The sequence below is a fragment of the Cryptomeria japonica genome, chromosome 1 (genome assembly GCF_030272615.1).
Source record: "Cryptomeria japonica chromosome 1, Sugi_1.0, whole genome shotgun sequence".
Taxonomy (NCBI): Eukaryota; Viridiplantae; Streptophyta; class Pinopsida; order Cupressales; family Cupressaceae; genus Cryptomeria; species Cryptomeria japonica.
The window spans coordinates 78,444,956-78,463,108 of NC_081405.1; the positions used below are offsets into that span (position 1 = coordinate 78,444,956).

General features: G+C 37.1%; 1 protein-coding gene across 2 annotated transcripts in view; it reads right to left on the reverse strand.

Annotated features, from left to right (window-relative positions):
* LOC131041898 (uncharacterized) overlaps positions 1–18,153 on the reverse strand; it is a 198,144-nt gene that overhangs the window by 55,589 nt on the left and 124,402 nt on the right. The gene's annotated exons all lie outside the window — the stretch shown is intronic.

Sequence of the window (18,153 nt, forward strand, 5' to 3'; positions counted from 1 at the left end):
AATTCATGAAATAAAGACAGATGGGGCTAGATTGGCTAAATAGGTTGTTGTGGGAAAGAAATTTATCATTGGCAACTCATGCACATAAATATCCATTACAAATTTACTAGAAACTATCAAGGAGAAACTCCCTGAATCCTAGAGACCGTTTGAGACATTGATGTGACATTGATGTGTGGCACAATGTCTCAAGAGAAAATGGAATGAAAAGAAACTATGAATACCACTTAGACAACAAATTATTTTTTTTCATCATAAGCATTTTCAATAGTCTATCAAAGGTGCCAAGTATGTAAATCCTTTCTTTTTTCAAGAAAATAAAATGTTTGTTATGTAACAAATCTCAGTAGTTCAATAGCTCACAGAAGATGGCTTTTACAGAATATTACTTCCCCTTCCTACATGAGCAAGAAGGGAACGTATCTTGAGTCCAGCTTCACATAATAGCAATATCTAATAAATAATAACAGTTCAAAGAAATAAACTTTATTAAGTACTACTTCCAGGAAGGGTAAGTGTCTCGGATAAGCCTTGATATTTGCACAAATACAATAGTTCCTAAGCAAATGAGGATTAGCATAAATCTAAGTTTGTGCCAACCAAGAAGTGATCAGCAAAATTATAGAAGTCCTCCTTTATGGAAAAATTATGTAAGTCTTTCTAAATTCATTTATAACTTTGCACCTTCCTTGGAAACAAGGTTCAGAAGAAATAAAATATTTCTAAGCAAAAAAGATGTAATTTAGATTTATCCCAGTACTAGTACTGACAACAGTGCAAACAAAGAAACAAGAAGCTTCTTACATTAGTTAGAGTTACAGAACTTGGCCTCAACTTCTCAAGATACCAAGCCTACAATTCCATGCCTAGCTGGGTCCAGATGGGCCGAATTGTTTGAAATTTGAAGAATCATTTTTTGTTTAGTTCTCTCCCAGTTGGGCAATACAATACAACCAAGGATTTTAGAAGAAAGAAAATGATTCTTAACCTTCATTAGTAATGTTTTGATCAATTTTTGCCAATAGGAATCTCAAATTTCAGTTTGACAGCTACAGGTTTGATTTGGATTTTTCATTTTGGATTACCATGTGGGGAGGAATGAAACTGATGTTAAAAATTTGTACTTCATAGGGAGTTTTTATTGACAGAGGCTTTCCAATCCATTCTATGAGTGTAATATGTCTTTTGGTGTAATAATTATTTTGACAATTTAATAAATTTGTTATTTATATATTTAAAAAAACTCAAATTCATATAAAGTGAATTTAATTCTAAATTTTTTATCGAATTTTTTACTCTAGCCAAACTTCATCAAAATTTTACTGTTGCCAAACTCAACTCGAATTTGAACCTTGTGACTTACCATCTACGGATCACAAAGTAAATAATTTGAAAGAAACAATCAATAAGCAGACGAAATACAGAATAGTAGAGAAAATCTTTGGTCCGATATTTTGTCTAAGAGAGGCCTCAAACTGTTGGAAACGAAAAACACTAAATAGTGGCATCCAGACAAATCTTAAGATGTTTACCTGCAGAAATGTCAAATTTTCAGATACTGGACTGTAAAACTGGTTTTGATATATTGTATCTCTTACTGGATTGTATAACTAGTTAATATTGTGACTGTGTCTTACTGTCCTTGTCTTATTCTTTCCTTTCCTGTGCAGTCCTCTTTGGACTGCTAATTATTTCCATTGTAATTTTTCAACTTTGATAAATACAATAAACACTTTTTGGATTTGATAAGCATTACCTACCATAAAGATTCTCATGCTGGAAATCAATGAAAACTTAAAATTGACGCCTGTCCATGTAATATTAGAGCCACTCTCACAAACAACATTCTATTTTAATGTGATATTGCATATGGAATGTTTTCTTATTTTCAACACAACCTAAAAATATGAATTTTTTTCAATTCTATTGTTTTTTGGAATGTTTTTTATAGTTTCCATTTTCCATAATGTTTATGTAAATTAATTGACAAGTTTTCATTGATTTTTGGAATGCTTTTTTATAATTTCCATTAATTTATTTCCCCCTTATTCACAATTTACTAATCTATATAAACCTTAGTTGCCAGAAACACGACAGTCTCCTGTCGTTTCACGTTTCAATGCGAGAAACGCATTTCTCGTTTCTAACAGCCGTTTCCTGCAGGCAAATTTGTTTGTAGGGCGTTTTCGATTGTTTTCGATTTGTCTCCACCTTGCATGCCAGACTTCATGAGATCTTTACCACTTAAAATAATGTGCTCTTTCACTTTATTTCATTCCAATTATTATTAGTGCAGTAAAATAATTGTTTTTAACAGATTTGACTGTAAAGTAATTGTCTTTTTATTGATTTAACATGGACAGATTGATTTTTTTGGCATGTGAAATGGCATGTTTTATGGCTTAACTTTGGATTAACCAGTAGATGCAAATTATAGTTTTCTAAGTCATGTTAGTTACATTAAATATATAACTTTAACTAACATTAATTATACAGCCTCATGCAAAATATCTCAATATAAATATCTACGATTCATGCAATGCAATACTTAATAATTTATCTCCCAATATAGTTTTCTAAGTCATGTTAGTTTTCTCGAGATTTTCTAATGATGTTAACTTCTTATTTTGTGAAACTTTAAGGTGTTTATATCTAAGTTATCAGAAACGAGAAACCAAAAACGCAACGGCAACGTGATGAGAAACGGAATATTTAAAGGTTGCGTATAAGAAACGTGTGTATATATATATATGTGTGTGTGTGTGTGTGTGTGTGTGTGTGTATAAACATGCAAGTTATATATAATTTCATTAAAATTCACCTTGATATTCTGAAACACTAGTGGAAGATAAACAAAAATTATTTTAAGATATTGCATTACATGAACCGTAGATATTTTTCACAATTACTTGGTATTTATTTTTTAATTCCTTAATTTTCTTTATATTATTAAGATTCTGCAATGACATCATCTACTACATGTCAAATGGTGTTGATTAACATGAACCTTCAAATTTTCAGATGATCTGAAATTCGGATTAGCAATGGATTTGTACTAGCTGATTAAATTTTCATTATTTTGTAGATATTCTTACCAATTGTTCGTTAGCTATTTTTGTAGAAAGGGTAAAATAAAATAAAAAATTGATGATTTGGAATGCTTCTTAAATATTGAGAGCTTGATTAGAAGCTTGATTAGAACCTTTCATATGGTTAATCCGTTGATCTCTATTATGGAATTGAAAACCCTTCAACAAGGCAAGTACCCTCAAGCTAAGCCTAAAACAATGTTGTGTATGAAGAGTATACATGATTGGGGTCTAAATTCCTAAATTCTTATCTTGGTTTGTTTGTCGATAAACCTTTTTATTTTTGCTTAAGATCTCACATCTCTTTTCTTCGTTTATTGTTGCTTATCTGACTAATTATTTTGGGATCCCCAATACTGATTCAATCGTGCTTGGGCTCACTTAGATCCACAAGGAACGTAGAATGTTGTGTTGTAAGAGACAATCTCAATGAACACCACCCAATACTATCATCCATTTGTCATGCAAACTGCACCTATGACACTTGGCAATCAAAGCATAGATTTAGTTTTTGCATCAATAAGAAACCTTTAACTATTGCTCTATTTGGATCAATGACTATGGAGGAAATCAATGACTATGGAGGTTAGGCAAATCAGATTGTCTGCCAAAGAGGTTGGGTTAAATTTTGGGAAAATGTCGATATTTGGAAGAAATTTTTTTTTTTTTAAATATAAAGTTGTTGGTTGAAAATTTTGTACACTTGGGGGAAATATACAAAATAGACAACAATTGCTTGAAATTCTCTCTTCAATGCTCAATCTTGCTACAAAATAACTTCTAACTATCTGACTCTAATATCTATTTCTCCTCTTAATCTCTCATTCTATTCTTACAAAAATGAACATGAGTGAGGGTATATATAGCATCCTCAATTACAATGAACGGCCCAGATCAAAAGAAGATCAACGGCCAAGATTCTGACACCTAAACCCTAATTAGGGTTTATTACAAAAAGTTCCCCTTTTATTGAACAATATTAAATGCATAGCCAAATATTTAATTGGCACAAAAATCTAGGAAACATAGACCAATGATAATTAAGGTGCCACATCATCTATAACAACCTCTCCTCTAGAACCTTGTTCCCTTTCCAATGCTCCTTAGCATATGCAATGAATCTGGACACAATTCCTTCAATCTCAGCAATAGGAATTTCGGGAAGATTCCTCATTCGTTCTTCCAAGTGGATAACTTGATCGAAGGCCTTGAGAAGAGCTGCATCCCATCCAAGTTCGAGTTCCTTGATTTTCTCAATCAAGAGCATAGTAGCGAACATTTGATCCCTTTGCTCATCTATGATAATATTCTCATCTTTGCAAAAGATGACCTTAACCTTCTCTTCCAACTCTTGAAGATTCACATCTGTCTCATCTTCAATCCTTCTGCCAAGAATAGAACATAACACCTCAAACACCTTGTCCTGAATTGGATGGATGACCTCCTCAACTTGATTGCATTTGGTGCTAATGTCTTCGAAAAGAACTTCCTTCATCTGGAGTAGAGTTGACCACTGGAGTAAATTATGAGCTCCTCCATCCATTATCTTTTCTTGTGCTAGGATCTTCCTTGGTGTTTGCCTGATTACTTGTAGAACAGGAATGATAACATCTCTAGTGTGGGCAAAGGCGGCTACTGTTATCATTAGGTTGTGAATGATCTCAAGGACCTGGATAGCTCGATGGGTGGTCTGCATCATTCTTGTTGCGAATTCAACGGCTACAGTATGGGATTTGTCGATCCAAGAGCTCATAAGCTGAACCAAGCTCTTAACTCTTTTTGCCTCGCCAACCGATTCAAGGGGAAGTGCTTGCACGGGAGACACTGCTGGATCCTGACGTCCCAAAGGCTGATTGAGATGGCTAAAGTAGCCTCTCCAAGCACCGACCTCTTGCTCAAGCTTTCTATTCTTTTCAATTTCTTCTTTAAGCTTGTCTTTAAGTGCCTCAAATGAATCAGTTGCCACATCCAGTGTCTGCTCAGCGGTGAGTGGACCAAGTTCAAATGTTTCTACATCATACTCCTCTGCAAGGATTTCACCTTCATATTTGTCCACTGCCGGTGTAGCTATCTGCAACTTCCTGGACCCTGTCTCATCTCTGATCATCTTGGACATCTTGGTGGCCTTCCTCCTTTCTGTTACTCCCTGAGAATTTCCTACAAGGCTCTCTAAGTCAATTACATTATCTTCATCTTCGATCACAATCACCCTTGTTAGCCTCTCCTTCAACCAATCTGGAATGGCGGATCTTGTCTCTCTAACTTGTATCTCTTTAGGCAATGGTTCTTCTTCTCGGAGAGGAGATGTCACTTCATCATTATTCTTGTCTTCATGTAGCTCATTAACTTGAGGAGATGGACTTGATGAACGTTGAGATGCCTGCCCTTCTTCGTGTGTATCATTTTGTACCATTGATTCCATAGATTCCTCAACTTCAGGTACCCTCTTCTCTTGCCCTACATTCTGACTTGTCCTTTTTTCATGTCGAGAAGATGTACCGGATGAGCGATCTCGATTGGCCTCTTGTTTCTTCTTGGAGGGCTCCCTTTTCTCAGGTCTTTCTTTCCTCTTCGCGCCTCTAGGATGAGGATTGCCTTCACTTGCGCTTCTGGGATGAGGATTGCCTTCATTTGCACTTCTAGGATGAGGATTGCCTTCACTTACGCTTGCTCCTCCTTCTCCCGGCTTTTCCTCCAAAGTAAAAGTTATTGGTACGTTCTGATCTCTCAACTTTTGATGTTGTATATCTACCCATTTGCGAGTATATGACAAAACTGGAGCCATCAAAGCTTTTAAGTCCAAAACCTTAGGCTCGTTCCAATCTATCCTCACTGCTTTGTCTTCTCGGTCATAAGATGATTGGAGAGGTCTGCCACTGTCCTGAGCTTGATCAGCCACTCTGTAAACTTTGCATTTCCTGATGAGATCTAAAGGCAATCTGGAATGCATCTTTCTTTTTACTTCTAGATCACTTGAGAGATTCATCCAAAAGTCTTCTATCTGAAATTCATGCTTGTACTTTCTACCAACTGTTTCTTCTATATACCCATAAGGATCAAAATTTTCCCTCAAGGCAAAGAATGAAAATGAATATAAGGCCAACTCCTTTTCCGCATCATCCAAGGCTAGAGCATTAGGACATACCTCAACTGAATTCCCTAGTATGATAGGCATAGGAATTCCATTTCCATGCCTGTGTCTGAATGCCTTCGCATAAGCCGCCAACTGCCTAGTCACCTCAAGTAGCACTATCCTGTCTGTCGGATATCTTGGCAACATATAGGGAGGTGAAGGACACCCGTGAACTCTAATATATGTAAACTTTTGGAATTGGATGAACCAAGACCCATACCTCTTTACAAGCTCTTGTGCATCTTGAGATAACCGATTGTGAATCCCGCCTTGCAATATCCTGCTGATATTCATCGTAAAGGTATCATAGACTAACTTATAGTCACTTCCTGGTGGGCGATGCAAATGAGCATAAGATTCACAAACTCTGACTTCTCCGGGCCCTCTTCTGATCACTCCTCTATGAGGTAGTCCTGCATATTCGAAACTCCTAATCAAGGCATATATGATGTATGAACTCATGTGGAAGGATTTGGTGGCCTTCAGTCTTCTCAACTGCACGTCCAAGCAATGGCTAATAATTCTAGCCCAATGAACTGTTCCTTTTCCTTGAACTATCACTTGGATGAAGTAGAACATCCACTTCTCAAAATAGAAGGCTTGAGGAGCCCCTGTAACTCGATTGAGCAAAGTTATCAAATCTCTGTACTCCTCCTAGAAGTCGATCCTGTGTGGTGTGTTGGGAATCTTGCTCAGGCGAGGACGACTTTTGAGTAACCAATTCTTATTGATGATGCTCAAGCAAGTGTCTGGATCATCTTCGTAAATGGACCTAGCTCCTTCCAAGCTTTTGTAAATCATATCTTTATGTTCTGGCAGATGGAGAGCCTCACTGATAGCCTCTTCTGAAAGGTAAGCCAAAGTGTTCCCTTCCTTGGACACGATTGATCTTGATTGTGGGTCATAATGGCGGGCACACTCGATCATCAGCTCATGGCACTGGACTGCTGGAGGGAAACCGGCGGCCTTGATGATGCCACTTTCAATTATTCTCTTTGCGACAGGTGATGATTTTCCAATATAAGGGACCTCTCGAAACTTCTTCACACTGAAATTTCCCAAGTTGGTATCTCCAATGTTGCTCCACTTTGACACGATCTTGGTCTCCAATTCTTCATTCCTCTGATCTTCCTTCATGAGAGCTGGACGACTAGTGGATGCTCCTGCCTTTGGGGTCGCCATCTTGACACCTACACAACATTTCATAATGAGCAATATATTTTGCAATGTAGGAATATAGATTAGAAAGGAAGATTTAAGCTTTTAATTAGGAAACTTCATGATAAATCCTTGAGTTATCATTTCCTAATTAACTATACATTTTCAAAAAAAAGCTTGAAGTTCTAAATTCAAATTTTCGACATTGGGTTAAAGGTGATCACGCCATACCTCCACTTGAGAATTAATTCTAAGAAATGATGCAAAAATAAGGTGAATTTGCTAGGCAAAATGTAGATCAAGACTCCCTTTAGCAAAATGCGCCTTCCTCTAGTCTTCACAAGCATCAATTTACCACCTCTAGTCTTCAACAAAGTTCGCTCCAACTAGACCAAATTTCGCACTTCTTCCTTGCTTCTCCAAATCGCACTTGATACTGAATGAATGATTGATAAAATCACTCAACACACCCCAATTATATAGGCGCTCACTACTTCATTTTCCCATAGGCCGACTTAATTAAGCAATGAAAATGATGCCTCAAGCGCTCTTCTTTTAATTTTTTATTTAATAATAATTAATTTCAAATGCCTCAATTAATAATTAAAAAAATGATTTTCCAAGGCTCCAAAATTAATTATTAAATGCTATGCGCTTTTCATTAAATGCCAATTTAATTAAAACTTTTAAAATATTTCGAAGTTTTTTAGCGAACTTGGCATTTAGTGCGATTTGCTAGAATAAGGCAAAAAACGCTCTTGTATTTTAAGCCTTGCATCTTTTGTTTCCACGTTCAAAACTTCATCCTAGGTGTCCCAAAATGGTATTTTTTTATAGGAGTCTCAAGTTTAATTCACTTGGCTCTTAGAAGGAACATGCCTTAGGATAGTTTCGCCCTGGTCCCTTGGAGAGGGACAGGAGCGATTTTCACTTTTGTCCTCGATCTTTATCTTTTAAATTGCCAATTCAAGTTGGGGGGTAAGCAATGATCTCCATTCGTCCGTTCTATGCATGCTCAACTCGCTTTTGCAAGGCAAAATTGAGGTTCTAGAGATTTTCACCCTGGTCCTCCAGTGAAGGACAGGAGCAATTTTTGCATTTGAGCCTAGGATTGTCAATTTTTGGAAGCAATTCCTTGTTCACCATTTTCAAATAGGTATATCTCACCTTGCACCACCTTGTCTTGGCGTGATTCTGGAGGAAAATTTGTTGATTTTATAAGAATCGCCCTGGTTCCTTGGAGAGGGACAGGAGCGCCTTCTAGTTCATTGCACAAACTCTCGATCACATCAACCTCCAATTGCCTTCCAAGCATAAAGCATCATTCCCCACTCGCTCTTGAGTCTTGAAAACAAAAAATAGCATTTCAAAATGTTAGGCAAATAGGCATATGTGGGGATTTCGCCCTGGTCCCTTGGTGAAGGACAGGAGCGCCTTAGCCAATTGTCATTGAAGTTTGTGGTCTTTGCAACTCCATTTCACCCCGAAGCTCTTCAAGTGTCATTCCAAACTTGTGCCCTGGCCTAGGTTCGTCTCAATTTGGAGAGAAAAGATAGCTTTTTAGGTTTTTCGCCCTGGTCCCCTGGAGAGGGACAGGAGCGATTTTGCAATTATGAACTTATCTGTGCTTTGCTATCCCTCGAAGTTATCTTCAATGGACCAATTACGCCCTCTTTCATTCTTTTCAAATATGAAACTTGCCTTACCCTTTCAAGAGATTTGCCTTGTTAGAAAATAGCTCTGGTTCTTTGGTGAGGTACAGGAGCGATTGTTGCCTTTTGGGTTGATTCCTTCCTTTGTGGCTCATTCAAATTATATTCAACGGACAGAACACACTTCCCTTGACCTCCTCAAATCGTAAAATCACTTTGATCTTGCAAGGAAAATGCAATTTTGAAATTCAAGCTCCGGTCCTTCAGTGAGGGACGGGCGAATTTTGCCCTCTAGGCCAAATCTTCTCGCTTTTCATCTCGAAATCTCTTTGCTAAGGAAGATATCATCCTGTTACAAGCTATGAACAAGAGTTCAAGTCCGAGAAAGGTCCAAAAAGGGATGCATAAAGAAAATCGCCCTAGTCCTTCAGGGAAGGACAGGGGCGAATTCTTCTTAAACCTTCAAATTCCATCGTTTTTAAACCTTCAAAATCCTTGAAATCGTCAAGTCATGTCCAATTAGCTCCCCTGGAGACCCTGCATAAAACAAATTAACAAAGTCAGAGACCAAAATGCACTAAAAAACATTTTCGCCTTGGTCCCTGGGAGAGGGATAGGAGCGATTTCACCTTTCTAACCTAAAATATCCACAATTTAGATCTTCAATCATTTCACAAGGCATAATTAGGTCATCTTTAAGGCCAAGAACCAGTTAGCAAGCCTTCGCAAACAAGAAATTGCACTTAGAATGAAATTCGCCCTGAGCCTCAAAGGAAGGACAGGAGCGATTTCTCTGTTTCAAGCATCATCTCGCCTCCAAAATTTGATCAAAACTTTACCTAGGCAAAAATGTACAATTCCATCTTCAAAATGCTAACCCTTAGACAAAATTTGAATTTTCCCTCAAAAAACCCTAATTGGACCTAACCTGAGACATATCTGACTTCCTGACAGGCTCATCTTATTTCAAAAACTGCAATCTTCGGGAGGATGTTTAATAATCTTCAAAATTTGACTGGACTCGGCTTGAAAATATCCAAAAGAAACCCCTAAGGCTTAACCCTAGTCCAGACAACTCACTCACTTAATCAAAACCCTAAAAGCAGAGAGAAAAACAGGCAAAACAAAAAAAACAAAAAGAGAGGGTCCCCACTTTGATGGGGTGATGTGTGAAATGGTCACAACAAAACCTAAAAACCAGCAAACTTAACCTCCATGTGGCATGAAAGGTGTCTAAAAATGCATGGAAATAGGAAGGAATTCAAAGTGCCTTCTATCTCCCAAAAAATCTCCACAAAAATTTGCTAAAAATCTTCAAAAAACATGTTTTTCCTTGCAATTCGGGCTTTTTGGAACAAACTGCAAGTTTAAAATGTATGAAACAATGAAAATCGGGTTTTAAAAATGTAATTACAAGTTTAAAATCCTCAAAAAAGCACTTTATGAGCAAAATCGGGTTTTAGAAAAGAAATTACAAGTAAAATTACTTGTAATAGGGAAATAGAATTCCCTTTACAAGTGATTTCACTTAAAACATGTAAAGGGGTTTTAAAATCCCATTTACAAGTTTTATTTTAACATTATAAAAACAACTTTAAGCTATAAAGACATGTAAAGGGGTTTTAAAATCTCATTTACAAGTTTTTAAACACTTAAAGTGAAGCTACTGGTAATGGGGTTTTAAAACCCCCATTACAAGTTTTATAAAAACTTGCAGTTGGAGAAAAATTCCCCTACAAGCCTAAAAGCTTCAAGGGGGTTTTGAAAAACAAATTACCAGTTACTGGTAATCATTGAAAAATTCCCCTACATTGAAGCAAAAACATAGCAAACGGACTCGAAACGCGACGAAATTTGAAACGTAGCTTGGGGATGGATTGAGGATTAAGCCAGTCAAAGGATTAGTCAAAATTCTACCTCAAGAAGTGTGCCATAGAGTAAAAACTTCAACTTGCAGTGACTGTTCTGAAACCCGAAATTGCATAGAAAGCTAGGAAAAAGAAGACCAAAACTCACCAAAACTTGGACAATGATGGCAAAGACACCCCCCAATGATTTGACACTATCAAATGTGAGTTTTTTACCTCGTAAAACGTGCCTTGGAGACAAAAATGACACTTTTAAGGCAAAAATTTGTAGGGGTTGTCACATTTTTGAGAATGCAAAAATGAGGACAACAAAAGTTGTATTATAATTGAACTACAAGTTTATCACATATTAATTTGAAAGTATTTGGATGTAACGCACAAACAATATCTTTAGGTTAATCAATAAAATTTAACTTTCAATTAAAGATATCTCTCAACATAACTTATTTATATATATTTACCTAAAGATAAATATGCTATTTTACATTGTTAAATAGATTTTGAAATAATATTATAAAATAAAATAGATTTCAAATAAAATGATTAAATTTGTTATTTATTGAAATAAAATAATATTATATTAGAGTTGCTTTTCAATAATATTATGTTAAAGTTGTTTATTTTAATAGATTAACATGACTATGAGACCACACCCATATAATAATATTAAATTTGAAAGTTAATATAAATATTTTATATTTATTAAATTAAAATAAAACAATATTATGTTAAATTTTGAATACATTATAATAAATTTAAAAAACACTATAAAAAAAAGTGTTTAAAAATTTAATTTTAATTTATCAATATATAAATAATAAATATGTTAAATTTTATATATTAAATAATAAATATCTTATAAGATCGCAATGGATGCGAAACTTATTCATGTGTTTTGCATCCATCGTGAGCTTATAATATATTTATTATTAAACATATATTCGGGTATACATGGCACCGAGGTTCATAAAACTACTCTACGAGCTTGGCTTCGACAACTACAAAATCAAATATTGCTTCAGAAGGCATTGTTTGCAGCGGTTTTCATCAGGTCGATGGCAATTCCTTGCACTTTGGGCATACCTTACAATCATGGCATTGTCTATGGCGGTTTTCATCGGATCTGTGGGGGAAAAGCCTCGGTTCTAGTGCAACATGAGCCATCCACTAGTGTGCATTCGGCTGGCTCTAATGGCATTTTTGTAGCATATTTTCATTCACAATTATTTTCTGCATGAAATAAGACTACACTTGCAAATACGGGAGAGGAGGACAAAGGTCAAGGACCTCATCGATAGGTTTCTTCATTTTCAGCCGAGATTCTTGCCTCTTCCTCCAAAATGTGTATCAGATGGCCAAATGTATTTCACTTAAGAAAGCCCTAGCCTTGTTTCATACAAAATTTAGGGCGATTTAGAACGAATGTTTTAGATTTTATAGGAATTTGCCAAATTTCGAATTTCATACATGTAATTGAACGAACTCTATGACACAGCCTAGATGTGTCTCCCTCAACAGCATAAATCTTTTTGCATACAAAAACTTCTTAGATTTCATTAGCGAAAATAATGCATGATAATAATGACCAGACATGGAATCATAACACATTAAAAAGGGAGGTGCAATGCATTAACCGTGGCAGGCATACTCATGCAAGCATTAAAAAGCTAAAATGTTACCTTAGAATTCTGAGGCATGAGCAAGGCTTTGTAACATGTTGTCTCATAGGATCAGGGGGAAATAAGTGAAGTCTTGTTGGAGGGTATGGGTACGGGTATAGTCACCTATATAGGTTTTTTTTGCTTATATAGGTTTTTCTGGAGGGCGAGGGTACGGGTTATTAAGGACATAGTCACCTATATAAGCAATGTAATATGGACGATCAAATATACAACTAAAGCATTCATTCATTCAGCAATCTACTTCTGATTAGCAGTGAATTTCTCCTAAGTATCAGCAGTGAATTACTTCAGTTAGATCAGCGACCCATCACTTGGGCGAATCATCCAAGAACGGCGATTTCTTGGTTCAAGGCTAAGTGAATCATTCTCTAAGGTTGCAGAACTTGTCAAAGGGCTGGCATATTATCCTAGAGGTGCCGGATAGATACTCAGTGACAGCGAACTGCACTTCAAGCTTATTCTGAAAAGATTGTCTCAAAAAAGTGGTGCCCTAATTGATCTATGTCTTGAGAAGACTAAGTTGTAATGTGATTCTGTGTTTATTCTAATCTGATCTGAGATTGCTTGCTGGGTTTTTCACCTCCAAGAGGGAGGTTTTCCTAGGGTACTGTTGTGTTGTTCTTGTATTGTTCTTGTGTTGTTTTGTGTTGTATTTTCAGTTTCAGTTACTTACTTTCAGTCTGATTATTAAAAATCAACAATCACATGGCTTTACTTTTCATGATTGAACACAAAGATTTCAAGGAAGCTAGCCATGACACACATTGGGTAAGAACTATGGAAGAAGAATTAAATCAAATAGAGAAAACTGAAACTTGGGAACTTGGTTTTGGGACAAGAATGTGATAGGTACCAAATGTGTGTTCAAAAACAAATTAAATGAAGGTGGTCAAGTGGTGAAAAATAAAACAAGATTGGTATGAAAGGATATGCACAAGTGGAAGGAGTTGATTTTGAAGAAATGTTTGCCCCAATCGCATGACTAGAGGCTATAAGGATGTTCCTAGCATTTGCTTGCTACAAAAACTTCAAAGTGTACCAAATGAATGTTAAATAGGCATTTTTTGAATAGAAATCTAGAAGAAGTTTATATTGAACAAGTAGAAGGATTCGCTCTGTCAAAAAAACTAATTATGTATGTAAACTCAAGAAGGCCCTTTATGGATTAAAACAAGCTCCTAGAGCTTAGTACTCTAGATTGAACAAATACTTGCAAGAGAAAGGATTCAAAAGGGGGTATAGTGGACAAAAATCTCTACTTCAAGATTGAAGATGAACACCAATTGATTGTTGTGGTATCCGTAGATGATATCATCTTTGGAGGAAGCAAAAAGGAGATGTGTCAAGACTTTGCTCAAAAAATGCAACAAGAATTTGAGATGTCCTTGTTGGGTGAACTATCCTTTTTCTTAGGGTTACAAGTCTCTCAACTTAAAGATGGAATCTTTATTTCACAAACAAAATATGCTAAGGAAATGTTGAAGAGGTTTAGGATGGAAGAATGCAATCTTGTGCATACACCCTGAAAGATCCCAAATGGATCCTTTTGCTGTTGCTGCTGTAAATTCTTAATTAAACATAGTATATTTTTGTAATTTTCCAGTGATCTTATAGAATAGGCAGAAGTTGCAAAAAGGGATTGTTTCTTTTTGGGTTTTGATGTTATAAGTAAAGTAATTGATAAATAGCAACAACTGTGAAATAAAATAGTAAACAATGTTCATATGTAAGAACACTTAAGCAATCTGAAAATACTGCAAATCATACCAGGCAAATAACTTAGTTTTGTATTCAGCAAGAATCTATACATTTATTTGGATTTGTTCTCAATCTGGATTGATGCCAAATGGAGGAATATTACTGGCAATGAACAAGGAAGACCAAATAAGCTGAATACAACCCTTCAAGCCAACATACAAACAAGGCGTGGTTGCAAAGGAGGCGTGGAAGCTGCTGCAAATCACGTGCCAGCTGAAATAGACCAGCTGCCCTGTTGAAACCCCCAATATGCACGCTGAATCTTCAGGACAAGAAGATGTGTCTTCTACCTCTGACAATCTCTGTGCAATCCTAGATAAATCCACTATCAACTCCTGCTGAGGGCTACGTCCCAGCAAGCTCAGACTTGGGGTTTGCGTCCCAGACCAAAATCACTCTTCCAGAGCAATTCCCAAATTGACAAGTTTCAAAATGATCAAAGATGCTATCAATTAGGTTTTCATCTCCTTATAACTCCTTTCCCTTTGCAAGTCGAACCCTAAAGAATAATAAAGCTTGCACTTTATAATTAAAGTGGCACCTTCCCAATTATGGCATCAAACTATAGAAAAATATCACTTTATTGAGAATAAATAGCTTCAAGCATCCAAAAAGACTCCGGGAGGTGAGAATCATGTAGCAAAGTTCAAAACCTTTCCAACGAGCTATAACACATAGGCATATCAAACCAGATGAAGCCAAAAACCCCTTATTACTCCGAAATGGCTATATACATAGCTTTATTTTAATTTATTTAATCGCTAACTTAGGAAATATTTAAATATATTAAAATATTTCCATAGATCCATTAATAGCCCAAAATAACCAACCAAACATGAATCTGACTTTGTCACCTGTCTGTGACTGATACCGGACAAGATGGGCCAACTGGCAGTCCCATCCCTAAAATCTAGGGAAACTCCTAGAAACTAGGAAACACACCCAATCTTCCTGAAACTGAAACCATGGTATGGTCCCCTGGAACCTCAAATATAGAAACTGCCACAACCTCCTAAAAAGTAGGGAATCGCCCTAAAAAGTAGGAACCTCTCTCCAAACACCTGTAATTGCTCAGAAGGATCCTGCTCTACTCCTTGGTCCCCCAAGTGGTCATTCAATCAACTGCCAGTTCTCCCTAAAAAATAGGAACTGTCGTCTGATGGTCCAAAATGGCTCACAGAGCCCCTGCAAAGCTCCATGACCCTCAGAATGAGTCCCCTAACCATGTCATTGACCTACGAGAACTCGAATGGTAGGTCAACCCCTGCTCATCTCATGTCACCTAGAAAAGGGGACATTACACACCCATGGTCACAGGGTGTAAATTAAGTAAAGATGATGAATCTCCTGAAGAAAATCAAACACTCTACCAATCAATGATAGGAAGCTTGCTCTATTTGACAACCTCAAGACCAAACTTAATAGAAGCAGTTGGAATTGTAGCAAGTGTAGACACCTAAAAATGTCTCATCACTAACACGCTAATTATTCCTCTTTATTGATTAAAAAATTCTTTAATAATTTTGTTAATCTAATGTTTATTTCTTCTAAACTAATTTAATCATCATATTTTATTAGTTCTAATTATTCAATTTCCATCTTAATCGTTTAATCATCTAACCTTCTTTTCTTTATATTAATTAAATAATTTTATTATTTAATTAATTTCGAATTAATACCTTTAATTAAATAATCTTTATTATTTAATTAAATTCAATTTCCTATAATGAAATTAAAAAAAATTTAAGTTGGAGGAATGAAATGGCGGCACTGGATGGCAGTAGGATCAACACTGGCGATAGGAGTAGGTTTACTAATGTGCACTATTCTGGCGCTCAGTCTACGAAGGTTGGATCTTGGAGCGATGAAGCGGACATTGCCTTCCCCATCGAGACAGGTAGATTGAATGTTGTTCAGAAACCGGTTAATGCTGGGAAAGCAGATATGGCCCTAGGCAACAGACATTCCAGACCGTGGTTAAACTATGGAAACCCTTATTCAAGTGGTAACCAATGCCCTATTGACCCGCATAAGTGGAAGGAGAATGGTTTCATTTGGAATAACAAAGGCTGGTTTCGCAAGGCTAAGCATCCCGCATCCGAGGCCCCGCGAAACTGGTATCCACCGCCTGAACCTAGCATTTCCAGTGTGGCACCCAAGAGAGGCAATCCTCACACTGACTCTTTTTTGGTTCCCCCGATTGTTCATGGTAATCTCCAAAAGCGGAATGGGCACTTCAGGCAAGATATCTCAAGGGCAGACGAAGCCAAGTTTTGGAGATCCAATTTCCGTCCTAAAAATCGGAACCCTTGGTCGAACCAAGAAAGACGCCCTGACTTTCGAAGAGCCGCCTCCCTCCCTCTGCGACCCCGTTTTCATAAACCGGTAAGAAAAACGTCAAGACCCACCATCTTTTTGGATGAGAATAAAATTAATTCTGCTAGGTCAAATTTGCTTGAGTCTTGCCTTTTCATCAAGTGGGGTGGTGGAAAGCGGGTTAAGGACAACTCTGAATCCTGGTGTAGAGCGCAGTGGGGAAAGTATATTAACATTAATATTCTTCCGAATGATTTCTAAATGATTGAATTTTATGAGCAATGAGGAGAAATGGCAAGCGAAAAATAAAGGTCCATACATCTTAGATGGCATTGTAGTTCACACCATTGATTGGCAGCCCAATTTCAACCCCCGAACGCATGCATTGCCGGACAGCAAGGTATGGATAAGACTGTATAATTGTCCCTCGGATTATTGGCACATTGATGTCATTAAGGATATATGCAAAGACCTTGGCACCTTTGTATCGGCAGATAACATCTTGGAGGATAAATTATGGAGAAGCTTCCTCAGAATTTGAATTAGCACAGATTAAATCACCAAGATCCCCAACGAAGTCAAAATTATTGGGGCAGGGAAGATCTGGATCGAAAAGATTGATAGAGAAGATCAGCTGCATATTTGTCCTAAATGATTTTCCTTGGATCATACCGGTATTAGTTGTGATGTTTCAGCTACGATACAACGAAGTTATTCCTGTATGCAATCTCCTATTGAGGTAAAATTGCAACCGGAACCTCCTAGTGCCTTTGACACCGGGGAAGCTTTTTGCAACGATACTCTTGACAAGGAGAATGTTCCACTAACGGAAGCCACACCTTTGATCATAGTTCCTCCCTCCCCTAGTCAAGGCGAGAGCCAACAAGATCTTCTCACACTTTTGGAGAAGACCAAAACCATACAGGCAGACATTGAATCCAAGTTAGCGGATTCACTTCCATCCTCCCCTTTTGTGTCCAGGAATCAACTGGTAATTGAAGATGGCAAGCTTCACTCTCAAAATATGGAGACTGGCACTATGAGTGAGATGGGAGGGCAGATCTGCTCCTCGATAGGCATTGAACTAGAAGATGATGAAATTGAAACCTCCTCTTCAGAGGGGGAGGAAGACTTTGAACCTGACTCAGATCTTATATTGGAGGGTACTTCAAAAGATTTTGGTAAGTTGGATTCAACTATTGACAAACCAAATTTTAAGCCAAAAGGTGTGCGGGGGCGCAAGTCCAAAAAAGTTATGCTAGCAGTGGCTGGTGCTGCCAGTGGTCAAACCAAACTTAATTTAGGGAAGGGAAATGTCCTTCCCCAGGAGCAATGAAACTCCTATCTTGGAATGTCAGGGGCATCAATGCCCCTGACAAATGGCACTTGATTAAGCGCCAGATTGATGACACCAAAGGAGATATTTGGCTACTACAGGAAACTAAATGGAGCAAGGTTGAGACTACTGCTAAAATGAGAGTTTGGAAACAGTGGAAT